We start from the raw sequence: 14,265 nt of genomic DNA, 5'->3' as shown, positions 1-14,265 counted from the left end.
ATGAGTTACGGACTGCGGGCGTACAGTAGTTAGTCGCCCTAAGCCAAGATGAGATTTCTCTGAATTATTTGCCCTTCAGAGAGATTAGTTGTATTATGCTTTCCAAAGAGTGTGCTTAATGTTGTAACCTTCTGTGAGCACCTGCGATGTGATTTACCATTAAGAAGATCTATATCTGAAGTGTCCAAAATAAACAAATATGGTCAATGGAGTTTGTCTCAGTACCCTGCTCCCTACATTGATGCAAATTTACAATAATAAATATTTTGTTTAATCTGAGTTATAACAAAGTATCTCTAAAACATATATAAAAAAATAAACATTTTAAAATGCATGTAACAAATTAGTTGCATATAAGTCTGACTTTATATTTGATACTAAATGACTAAAAGTAAAGATGAAAGAGGCCTAAATATATATTTTACCAGTATATCCACCTCCCCAAGAATCAGAATGTCAGGGGTCTGATGCTCAGGACTTAATCGCGGCTCAGCTTTATATACTAATTTCTAAATACGGCTTAGCTTTATATACTAAATGCTAAGTACAGCTCAGCTTCATATACTAATCCTTAAATGCGGCTCAGGTTTATATACTAATCTCTAAGTGCATCTCAGATTTATATACTAATCTCTAAGTGCGGCTCAGCTTTATATACTAATCACTAAGTGCATCTCATATTTATATACTAATCCCTAAGTGCGGCTCAGCTTTATATACTAATCGCTAAGTACGGCTCAGCTTCATATACTAATCTCTAAGTGCAGCTCAGCTTTATACAATAATCCCTAAATGCGGCTCAGCTTCATATACTAATTTTTAAGTGCGGCTCAGCTTTATATAATAATCGCTAAGTGTGGCTCAGCATTACATATTAATCCCTAAGTGTGGGTCAGTTTATATACTAATACATAAATGCGGGTCAGCTTTATATACTAATCTCTAAGTGCGATTCAGCTTTATATACTAATTTTTAAGTGCGGCTCAGCTTTATATAATAATCGCTAAGTGCGGCTCAGCATTACATATTAATCATTAAGTGTGGGTCAGCTTATATACTAATACATAAATGCGGGTCAGCTTTATATACTAATCTCTAAGAGTGGCTCAGCTTTATATACTAATCGCTAAGTGCATCTTATCTTTATATACTAATCCCTAAGTGCGGCTCAGCTTTTTATACTAATCACTAAGTATGGCTCAGCTTCATATACTAATTTTTAAGTGCGGCTCAGCTTTATATAATAATCGCTAAGTGCGGCTCAGCATTACATATTAATCCCTAAGTGTGGGTCAGTTTATATACTAATACATAAATGCGGGTCAGCTTTATATACTAATCTCTAAATGCAGCTCAGCTTTATATACTAATCTCTAAATGCAGCTCAGCTTTATATACTAATCGCTAAATGCGGCTCAGCATTACATATTAATCCCTAAGTGTGGGTCAGGCTTTATATACTAATTGCTAAGTACGGCTCAGCTTCATATACTAATCTCTAAGTGCGGCTCATCTTTATATAAGAATACATAAGTGCGGCTCAGCTTCATATACTAATCCATAACTGCGGCTCAGCTTTATATACTAATCTCTAAGTGCAGCTCAGCTTTATATACTAATCTCTAAGTGCGGCTCAGCTTTATATAAGAATCCATAAGTGCGGCTCATCTTTATATACTAATCTCTAAGTGCGGCTCAGCTTTATATTAGAATCCATAAGTGCGGCTCAGCTTCATATACTAATCCATAACTGCGGCTCAGCTTTATATACTAATCTCTAAGTGCGGCTCAGCTTCATATACTAATCTCTAAGTGTGGCTCAGCTTTGTAAAATAGTCATCAGATTGGCTTCTGCTTTATGCAACAAAAGTGACCAAAGTCACCAAAATCACTATAGTTAAGTTCACAGAGCCCCCCCAAAAAAAGCCATGGGGGCACGCATTTTATGTAGTTCATAAATGACCCTTACTGTTTGCCCTGTGCCTGCGCATTGTATTTATAAATTATTCCAGCTACGGTCTAAATTGTAAGCTCACATGAGCAAGAAACCCTTCTATTGCAGCCCTGACAGAGGGTTTCCTACCAATGGCCCCTTGCATACCAAATTATCGCCTTAACTTTGTTATTTTTGTTTAACTTCCATCCAACAAATATGTATTTTATATGCAGCAGCTTTTTGTTTTTTGGGTTTTTTACTGCCAGATATAACATAGTTTTATAGCTTTGCAGAAAATGTTGGCAATTAATAAATTAGTATTAATAATAATACTCAATATCACAAAGAGAACTCTTCGCTATAGAGTTTAGGTGGTACGGCTGCTATTTCCATATTTAGATTTAGATGGCAATTGTTCAATTGTGCACATATTTTGTTTCCAGTCCAAAATGTAACTTTTGTACATATTATTTTTATGTTTGCACTTAATAAACATTGTTTGAATTGTAATAAACTTGTACTCTGACAGTATTTTCAGTAAGTGAATCGTTAAGATATTTATTTGGGAATTTCTGCAGGACAGGAATAATTTAAAATTCAGGATTTCCTGTTGTTGAAAAATTTGAAATTTTATGTTCTATCGTTAAAGGCAATGGTCATTAATATTTATTTTTTTAATTAAACTTCTCCAACTGCTAATACGATTATTTGTACACGCTGTTATTCAATTTTCTGCTGCCTTTGGGTTGAAAAAGTACATTTAAAAGTGTCAGGTTCTCTGCAGCTTTACAGATTTAGGGGTATATTTACTAAACTGTGGGTTTGAAAAATTGGAGATGTTGCCTATAGCAGCCAATCAGATTCTAGCTGTCATTTTGTAGAATGTTCTAAATAAATGACAGCTAGAATCTGATTGGTTGCTATAGGCAACATATCTAATTGTTCAAACCTGCCGTTTAGCAAATATACCCCTTAGTGTTTGGCAGGGTGTATCAACATTGTTCCGGCAAAGTACAATAATGACAGTGGTAGTGCTCAGGGTAGTATCCTTTTAAATTGAATCAATAAATGTTGGCTGAACTCTCCAGCTCATAAGTACACAGGTTAGAAACTTCAATAAACACTTATGTTTAATATCATAAGAAAACAGCAGAATTAATAACAATAGTTTGCAAATCATCTATTTATCAATTGGTGGGTATGAAATAAATAACATGTGTGAGGTTCCACTTTTATAACAAATATAATGAATATTTATTGAGAATAATAAAATGAGTTCCAAAACTTTAAATTCTATGGTTTAGCTCTGCATCCTACACAGTAATTGTGATTTAAATAAAACCTATCATTATTGCATAAAATAAACTGCAATAGGAATCATTTCTACTCGGGAATGAAAGTTATAGAAGAGTTTCTCTCGTAAAACGGATATATTTGCCTGATTATGAAACACGATTCCGAGATGTTTTGCTTTGCATTGACAGAAGCTTTAAATAGAGTTTTGGAAATACTGTTTATGCAATCCACTGGAATATCACTTGCTTGCTCTCCCTGGAGAGCACTCTAATTGTGAGATTAAATAACAATCTATAAATATATTACAGATATTAAAGGCGTGCAAACATCCTGTTTGTTCTACTCAGCACTGCGTAGTCACAATGACTGTAGATCTAAAGTAAGCTGTGCATTTCAGATTGTGCTGTCAAGTCGACAGTGACCTCTCTGACCCGCATTTCCAGGCTATTAATAATCGCTAAGTTACCAGGTAAAGCCAAACAAATTTGTTTCCAATGAAAGGATCTCTATCTGTGTCTAAAAATTTGTGCTGTACCAAACAAACCTCATTAACTGTGTCCACTTTTTGACAAAGAACAAAGGCAATGGCGAGACTGATGACCTTCCCCTGTCCTTACGTAAGGGATTTTAGAGGTTAGCATAAACTCATGGCGAAACGATGGCTTTACTAATTAAAGGGACACTGTCTAGCAAACAAATATGTATATTGAAAATATTTGTTTGATGTGAATCTTCTAAAATCAAAGGTGTCATCATTATTATGTTCATTTTGTCTTGTTTAATGCTTGGTTAAGTAATGCAAACATTACCTTACTGAACCACTGGGGGCACTGTTGCATTGAATTCTATTGATGATTGGTAAACTACACTATTGGAGTCTATAGAGAGCTGGAGCTCTGTACCATAGGAGTACAGGGATAACTGGGAGCATGGAAACTGTAACAACTTTGAAATCAGGACTTTATTTGAAGATGATGCTTTTATTTAAAGACATGCTCATCAAACATTTAGTGTTAGAATCCAAGTACAGGGAGGTATCAGAGACAAAACAAGCAAAGAGTACATCCAAATAACACAGAATTCCATTAACAGCAGAGTTCTGGGAGTATAGAAATCCAGAACTAAAGGATACCAGGAGTATAGAATGCCAGAAGTAGCAAAAGTACAGGATACAGAACAACAGAATGCCAGCAGTACCAGAAGTAAAGGATACCAGGAGTACAGGATGCCAGAAGTACCAGAAGTACACAATATTAGAAGTATAGGATGCCAGATGTAGCAGAAGTACAGGATATAGAAGTACAACATGCCAGCGGTAATGTATACCAGAAGTAGCAGAAGTACACAATACTAGAAGTATAGGATGCCGGAGGTAGCAGAAGAACAGCATGTCAGCAGTGCCAGAAATAATGTATACCAACATTACAGGATGCCAGATGTAGCAGTAGTACAGAATACAGAAGTACAGCATGCCAGCAGTACCAGAAGTAAAGGATACTAGGGGGTATATTTATTAAACTGCAGGTTTGAAAAAGTGGAGATGTTGCTTATAGCAACCAATCAGATTCTAGATGTCATTTTGTAGACTGTACTAAGCAAATGATAACTAGAATCTGATCGGTTGCTATAGGCAACATTTCAACTTTTTCAAACCCACAGTTTAGTAAATATACCCCCAGGAGTAGAGAATGGCAGTAGTACCAGAAGTAAAGGATATCAGGATTACAGGATGCCAGAAGTACCAGAAGTTCAGGATGCCAGAAGTATAGAATGCCAGCAGTGCCAGAAGTAAAGGATACCAGGAGTACCAGAAGTATAGCATGCCAGGAGTATTAGAAGTACAGGATACCAGGAGTACTGAATGACAGAAGTACAGGATACCAGGAGTACTGAATGACAGAAGTACAGGATACCAGGAGTACTGAATGACAGAAGTACAGGATACCAGGAGTACTGAAAGACAGAAGTACAGGATACCAGGAGTACTGAATGACAGAAGTACAGGATACCAGGAGTACTGAATGACAGAAGTACAGGATACCAGGAGTACTGAATGACAGAAGTACAGGATACCAGGAGTACTGAAAGACAGAAGTACAGGATACCAGGAGTACTGAATGACAGAAGTACAGGATACCAGGAGTACTGAATGACAGAAGTACAGGATACCAGGAGTACTGAATGACAGAAGTACAGGATACCAGGAGTACTGAAGACAGAAGTACAGGATACCAGAAGAACATTCAAACACATAATTTAAAGTAGCAGAGTACTGAGAGTTACACAATTCCACAAGTACAGAATGACGGAAGTGCCAGAAGTACAGGATGCCAGCAGTACCAGAATTACAGGATGCCAGCAGTACCATAGGAATGCAGAGACCAGCTTGGCCACTATGGTTTAAAAAATTGTTTAATTATCTCCCTCTGCGACCAGCACTGAGTTGCTATAGTGGTTTTTACCGTTCCTCAATAAGAGGACATATATTAAAGTAGAATCCTAAACCAAAAGCTGGCTTTAGTGTGCCCAACTTTTGTAGATTTAGTTTATTGCTCCTAAGCACTTAAACTGTAGAGGTTTTAAGAGACTTTGGGGTAAATGTATCAAGCTGAGAGTTTTCCGGCGGGTTTGAAAAGCGGAGATGTTGCCTATAGCAACCAATCAGATTCTAGCTGTCATTTTGTAGAATATACTAAATAAATGGTAGCTAGAATCTGATTGGTTTTTCAAACCCACCGGAAAACTCTCAGCTTGATACATTAACCCCTTGGATGGCTTTGCTGCTCCCTGGAATATTTTAACCTTAAATAATTATACGGAGAGAACTGTACGTATGTATCTGTCACCCAGAAATAGTTTTGTTGTGATTTCCAGACTCTTGGAGAACATAGTTGTGTTTTCTGATTAATAAACCTTCCCTCAGCAGGAGGGTTGAAAAGATTTATATGAACCACGTCTTGAGAAAGGTTGGACAGCGCTGACCTCTGCCCCATCTGTAGAACATATCTGGGAATCCCCCACAAATTAATCTAGATAATGAATTCCACACTGTCTGATGTGGTTGTAATGACCCCTCTCTGATCTATGTCCCTGTAATGACAACAGTCTTGTGCATACGTCACAGCTAAGATCCCGGCTTAATTTTTTATAACGTGACAAAATATATTGACCTATGAACTTGAACTTTCCAAAATCCCATAGTTCCCTTTTTAAAAAGAACCCCTATTATTTTCAGAACACTGCTCTGTTACTTCATCCTCTGGCAGCCATCGATGGAGAATTTCCATAGGCGTTGCTCTATGTACTATAGGAAAAATGGATGTATATGTGAGGTCGCGCTTCCTGATATGTAGGGGTGCTGCCACAAATGGACCTATATGTTGTTCGAGGGGAGTCCCCACCCTCGCAGAGCATTATGTACATAAAGCTTTGAAAGGTTAAATACCAAAATTTTATGTTTTATTACATAATATGTCATTAACAGGTTCTGGCCAGAACAATAAAATATGTCCAAGAGCAATTATGGTTCTAATGGCTCCAATACTGTGAATGATGGTAGAAAAGCAGGTCCCGGTCCGCTAGCATGCTAGCCATATACTCTGCATTATAAGTACTTTTTCAAAATACCGTAAGAGTCGCACTCAGCGTCTGGGTGATCGGAGCGGGTATGCGCCACCCTTCTATTACACCTCACACCGGGGCCGACTAAAACATCTACCCGGATGAGGGCGAGTAATTGGATTCCCGATTTGCATGAGAAGGACACCCATAGCTGACAGAACTACGACTCTACACAATTGTGAGTTTTCTAATGTACTTTAACGGTTCTTCAAACACATAAACTGGGCACATTTGGAATCCAGAGAGACCTGCCATTGCTGTTCTACCATCATTCACAGTATTGGAGCCATTCAATGTTTTTCCTTATCATTGTTTTTCTTGTTCTGGCCGGAACCTGTTAATGACATATTATGTAATAAAACGTAAAATTTTGGTATTTAACTTTTCAAAGCTTTATGTACATATTGCTCTGCGCCCAGGTACCTAACCCAATGTTGCTCTATGTACTCTCTTCCATATTTTTCCAATTGGCATAAAAAAAAACCCTCCTCTTTCGCAAGTACCCTCCACTACCAATGCCACTCTTCAACACTGATGCAGGAGGAAGTGCGTGGTGATAGCGCTTCCCAATCACAGTGCGCTTCCTTGTGCGCTCTGACCCTCATTGTCTGAAATCACCTTTCTTTAGAATTAAATCAACTTTCTTTAAAAAGTCTAACTATATAATTGTTGCTATGCAATCTATGAAGAATATGTGTGGGAAACTGCAATCTATTAACATAATAATGAAAACATAATGTTCCTTGTCTTACTAGAGTTGTTTTGTATTCATATATATGGCACTGGTCCATTAATGTAAATGTCACTCGTTGGGAGAGGTTTGATGAAACAGTTAATTGGCTGAAGATCTTCTCTGTTGGATTCCAGCTAAAGTCTTAACCAAGGAACAGGAGACATAACACCTCTGTCCTGACCTCAAACCATACATCATCATCACAAACGTCTGCCTCCTATCTGTCTCTATGTCAGACTAAGCAACCCTCTATACTCTTTATTTAAATGTTTAAGACACAGGAGCTGCCTATGTAGAAAGGACTGCTATCTGTCTACTGATCAATCCTAATTTTACGCTTAAGTGAGATTAAAATGGCATTGCTTCTGTTTAGTTTAATACAACCTGGAAGCCTTTGTGTGCTGTAAGTATTCAAACTCAAATTACTGGTCGATTAGCTGAAGGACTGTGGGTCATTTATAGAAACAAAGCTAACAAGCTCTGGCAAAAAAAACAAAAAAAACGAAATGACAATCCTGCCATGACCCTGTGAGAGGCTTGACAAGTATCTCAAAATGCCTATTGGCTACACAGTTGAATGGAATGCCCTTGGGACTTTGTGATGAGAAATATTAAGAGGTTTAATAAACAAAAAACAAGCGTTTTTGACACTTAATTCTGTGCCTGGGGAAACGCAGCAAAGAAATGCATGTTTTATAGTGTTAAATAGTGGTAGATGACTGGCCAGTAACTGAGCACAATGAAAAACTTCTCTCCTCACAGAGCAGTCACAGGATACTCTACAAACAGCTATAGCAGCCATTTTTATTGGCAGAACCAAGGACAGGACAAGAGACCTCTGGGTAGATCTTATGTTTATCCTGACACCATCACACTGTGTGGTTGGCCATTTTGTGGGCTGACCCAATATCCATGCAGCCTATCAGTGCACTAGGAACTAGTGACATCCCTGTGAGGCACTGGTTCCTGGCGAACTATGGGGGGTATTCAGCGTAAAAAAAAATATCTCCTGGGGGTTTTTAACTGCAATACCGACCGTTTTGAGTTAGCGCAGCGCAAAACTCATGCAATTCCATTGAAAAAGAGGGAACGCTGCCCCCGCACGTTAAACATTGTGTTTGCGAGTTTTTAGGTTTTGCATACATTTTCATACATTAAATTGTATTACACATTGCTAATATATACATTGCAGTACTTTCTTTAGCATATTTTTTAATTTAACTATTTTTTACCATAGGATCATCTATACCGTGTCAAAACACATTAATACATTCATATTTGTACCAAAAACATACATAAATATAATTAATTAGTGATTTTTTTTAAAAAATTTTTTTATTTTATTTCATTTCATTATTTTTTCACAAGAAAATCAACTTTTACATGTTAGGTATTAGTGATAAACATTTTAACTTTTTTTTCACATTATTACATGATTTCAAATACTTTTCAGAGGTCTTTTATTTTTAACACACCCCAAAGAGGTGTGAGAAAAAATAGAATATTTTCCTGTTTAACGCGCCGCGTTAAAAAACAATTGAATAGCTTTTAACGCGGCTGCCTCTCGCACACCCAATACTTTCAATAGACCTTTTACTACACCGCGACAGGACCGTTTGAGCGTTAAAAATGGAATTGAATCGTGGGTAAAGTTAACCTGCTTGAAAATGATAAAAAAAAACAGCGTTAAAATGACTTCACGCGGTCAGAAAAAAAACTCGCTGACAATTAAATACCCCCCTATGTGTACCCACCGCCTGCACACTGTGGGGGCAGCCATTCTGTGGACCAAAACATTGTTCAGCCTATCAGTCCACTAGAGAATAAGTGCCTCCTATCTCAGTGATGTCACTACTTCCTAGTATATTTATAAGTTGCATTCTTATGAAAATCGGTTAAGCTCACAAAATGGCTGCCATTAGTGGGCCCTTCATTAGGAAGAGCAAAATGGCTGAAGTGTAACACAAAATACCCTTGGGAGGTGCCATGGGCCTTGATTTGCAAGGTGCACCTAGGTTTCTCCAAAGTGCACAGGTTTATGAAGGAAGATGGCGACGTTTGCTGAGGGGGAAAAGTTTGCAGCAGCCAATGGGAGGAGTTGGGGCGGAGCAAGAGTATTCCTGGCAATGTACGCACACTGGTATGCCTAGTTTTGAGGATACAAAAATGAGATTTCAGCTGGCGGAGTGATACTACTGAATTGAGGTAAAGGGGTGGAAAGGGAACATATTTAGTGGTGTTCCTTGCTGTGCAGATGGGCACACAGCCATTTCTGTTGCATAAAATACTTGCATATCTGAGGTAAAGAAAGGCTTAGGTTGGGTACATACTACAAAAATTGTATCCATATATAGCCAAATATATATAATTAACGATTTTACCAAAGACAAAAAAAAAAAGTCCTGATCAGCAGCCGATTCCTGTGTACACACTATACACGTTTTACAAGATTTACTGTCAGATCTGTGCTCTTCATCTGTCATAACCATCAGCTGAAAAGATGGTAACTCTGCACACTCCATAGAGATCTATGGACACTGTCGGTCCTGAGTGCCTACACACTGCAGGATCGGAACGACATCGTTCCATCGTTGAACTAGATTTTCAGTTCAGTTTAAAAACCGAATGAAATGATACGATGAGCTTTGGAACGATGATCATTTATCGTTGTAGCGTACACACTAATGTGATATCGGACTGAACGGCCGTTTATCATGTGATTGGCCCGATAACTAACTGAAAATCCTGTAGTGTGTACCCAGCCTTACTGTGCTAAAGTTGTCTAAAAAAAAGAGTAAAAACATTTACAGGAATGATTTTATTTAATAGACCGGTTATTGTGTGTAACTGTTTGTATCAACATCATCATTATGATAACATCATTTGAATAAAAAATAAGATTTTTATTTTTTTTAAAGAATAACAAATAAAATGTTCTACAATAATGTCTTTAAATGTGTGTGTTGTTTCCATAATTATATAACATAGTTCATTCAGATTGATAGAAGATATGTTTTTCCTATCACTTTTTGCCAATCTAAACTCTTGTCATGGTTGTATTGCGGTGTGTACAGTGTTGAGTACTAGAAAGTGAGGGAAGTTGCTTTGCTGAGCAATTGTTAAGCAGGGAATTTGTCACCGATTAGATTGCAGTAAAACACCTTCAAACTTCAGTAAACCCACCTCATTTATATTTCATTATCTGTGGAAACTCCTTCGTAACATAAATTGACTGACAGGTAGTCAAATGCTGCTTGTTGTCAGCTTTTTGACCGAGGGAAAATTAATCTGCTCTCCCCATTACATCAGCTGTATATATAGAAAAGGCTCGGACGTCTTTACTCTGGTAATTCAAGAAGACTTGGACTGCTATTATAAACTCTGTTTTTCTTTAAGCCTCAGGCTAGGTACCCACTGCCCCTACATTAGCATATTTTAACGCTTGTAAAAATGCAATCAAAAACGTAAAGCATACTTACCAACTCTCCTGGAATGTCCGGGAGACTCCCAGATTCCGGGTGGGTCTCCCAGACTCCCGGGAGTGTATGGCAGTCTCCCGCATCTGCCCACTTCCTAGTGAGGTGGGCAGAATTCGGTCCAAAATGCCGCGATTCTCTGTGAATCGCGGTATTTGGCCCTGCCCCCCGCTGTAAAATGACGCGGTCCAACATGACGGGATTTTCAGGCCCTGCCCCCCGCACGCACACCTCTCCCCAGCAGCTCCCGGACGTCAACAAGAAGAAGTTGGCAAGTATGATGTAAAGCATATTACAGTGGCATTTGGAGCTCACTGTAGACTTCCTCAATGCGCTCGCTAAACACATGGGTATAGAACAAGACACATTCCCGCTAGGGACAGGTACAGGAAAGCGCTGCTTCAAACGCTAGCAACAGCGCCCGTGGATAGGGAAACGCTATAAACAACTGTTTCTTGAGCCATGAGATTTGACATAGAAGATTTATCTTTAAAACAAGAAATCATAGAGTGTATCGGAACTCATAAGACAGAAACAAGTTGCTTTTTTTCTGGTTTAAAAAATGCAACTAATCAACGTTAAGAGAGCAGTTGTATTTTGGGGTGCAGTACCAGTTATAGGTGCTGTAAACACCGACACTGTTGACTCCTACATAATTATTTCTATAATGAACAGAGCAAAATAGAAAAAATAACTACTTACCAGTAAAAAGACACAGAGGAAATCCAATGAGAGAACATCGCGACACTTCCAAATGACGTCAGTTGCGTGCGCGACTTTGTTTATTGTTTTTTTTTTTTAAGCGGCAACACACAGACTATGGTAATATTAATTTTATCCCTAACGTAAAGGTAATACTTACCTGGGTCCGTGCGTTGCCGCTTTAAAAGACGAAATTTACAAGTCGCGCACACAACTGACGTCATTTGGAAGTGTCGCGATGTTCTCTCATTGGATTTCCTCTGTGTCTTTTTACTGGTAAATTGTTATTTTTTTCTATGTCCCTCTGATCATTATCGGAATAATTATGTAGGAGTAAGAAGTGTTGTTGTTTACAGCACTGATAACTCGATTACCACCGGTATTTTAATTATGTCTTTTTAATAAAATAATATTTTTTAAGCCAGTTCCATGTTATTGCATAATAATTCTGCAGACCACAAGGTCACTCTGCTGTTTTCTTCTTTTTCTTCTGCCTGTTTTGTTACTAAAGGCTTGTAGCAGCCCTTTCAGCTTTTCCTGGTTTGGTAAAATAACCTGGTAATTTCTATTTTTTTATCTAAGAGCGCCAGTAGGTTCTTGTGAGTGCTCAAAGTGCATATTTATCACTAGCCTGTGAAACAGATTACTGGAATAAAATATAATGGTTCTCACATCTCTATGTGTTTTATCTTAATAGATAATTATGCATTCATTCATGGGAAGCGGCAAAATGAGTCATGTGACAAGACTGGACACGCCCTATTTACTGCTTACATATAAAAGGCAGAAGGACCAAGTAAGCGCCTAGTGAGCGGAAAACGTGGTTGCTGTGGAATGATTATACTCAAAATGACTCCAATCCTGATTATCATCTAACTGAGTTAAAACAAGTTGACCAGGACTGCAGTCTGCCAGTGTGCGATTGGTCAACTGCAATGATAGACCCACATGTGGGCCACGTGATTGGATCTGCTCATGTATTTAAGGATATCGTTGATAGACCTGATACTGATATTACATACTGACCAAGAGTCCCGATTCCCAGCTACAAAAGGGGAGTGGCCTGATACAACAAAAGGGGAGTGACCTCACAGAAAAGAGGAGTGACCTGACAGAAAAGGGGAGTGACCTGACAGAAAAGAGGAGTACCCTGGTGGAAAATGGGTGGGGCCTGATTGAGGTGTGGCTTGGGCGGATCCCGGTTTGGCCTGATATGCTCAGATTTCCCAACCAAGAAGTAGACTACTACTTCACACAGAAATTCAATTAATTCAGAATTCACTTCATAGTAATTGGATTTATTTATTATGGGATAAAACATTACTGACGCAAGCTATGGTCCAACCGGGCAGTAGTTGCATGGGGGTGTCAAAATCACCGGATCATTGTAGAGAGGCCAAAATGTATCCAGTTATGTAAATAAATCTAATAAAATCCAGAATGTACTAAGTAACCATTTATCACTATATAGAAGCTCATTCTGAGACATCAGCTGTCCCGTGTGTGTGGCTGGTTCTGGGTGAAAGATATATTTTAGAACCAAATATAATTGTTTTGTTTGCATTATTCGCTATTGGAGATTAAACAGGAAATCTTTGGAAATAATAATTAACTATAAATAAAAGCAGCAATATATTCTGCGAGGGCGCTGGTGCTTGTCTATATTTATACACTGTTTGCTGCTTTTTGTGTCCTTGAGAGAGAGAGAACGGGACGCCGTACAGTGAAAAAGTGAACCAGATACCAGAGTACATAAATTTCCCTCAGCATCGGATGAGTTCAAAGAATTACCATGTAAGAAAGCCTTACAGAAGGAATTTATCTGATTATAGCTGTAATAATTACCCAGCTGTTTATTGCAGATAGAGAAATAATTCATGCAGGCAATAGGCCGTGGTGGCAATGACACTCCGCATTCAGTAAATATGCAAACTGTTCACTTCTAATTAAGCGAGCAAGGGGATGCCCTTATTAAATGTATAAACTAAAAGTACCGTCCTGACAAGTGATGAATTGTTACGCCGCACAAACTCGCGCCACAGAATTATTGGCATGAACTTGGGGTTTAAATTCATTAAGAGATCTTATGGGATAGTTAAATGAGGATGGACAGCATAACAAGACCTATCTGACAGCCAATAATATGCTGGAGTTTAATGAAACTGCACCAAATTGAACTTGTTTTCAGGTTGCCAGTGGGAGACTTTCTTCATAGATCTGCTAACTCAGCATGCAGCAGTTCTACCGCAGGGACTGAGCGAGCTTCCGGAAAACTGGTGCAATAAAGGTGGTGTAATCCCGAGGGTGCTGAGAGGGGGCGGGTACAGAGTAGCCTCCCATCGGTGACAGGGTCCATACCCCACCGAGGCTCCGTACACAGACTGGGGGTGTCCGAGAAGAGGCCGGGTTGGGACCCCAGTTCCTCTAAGTGGCCATGTGTAAACCATGGCAACCAATCAGATGTTGGCTTTCATTTTACAAACACTACTTTAAGAAAGAG

General features: G+C 38.6%; 1 protein-coding gene across 1 annotated transcript in view; it reads right to left on the bottom strand.

Moving 5' to 3' along the window:
• The window catches only part of SPATA17 (spermatogenesis associated 17), a 131,838-nt gene that overhangs the window by 69,022 nt on the left and 48,551 nt on the right, over positions 1-14,265 (bottom strand). The window lies entirely within an intron of this gene.

Source organism: Mixophyes fleayi, chromosome 3 (genome assembly GCF_038048845.1).
Source record: "Mixophyes fleayi isolate aMixFle1 chromosome 3, aMixFle1.hap1, whole genome shotgun sequence".
Taxonomy (NCBI): domain Eukaryota; kingdom Metazoa; phylum Chordata; class Amphibia; order Anura; family Limnodynastidae; genus Mixophyes; species Mixophyes fleayi.
This window is presented reverse-complemented; position numbering and strand designations above follow the sequence as displayed.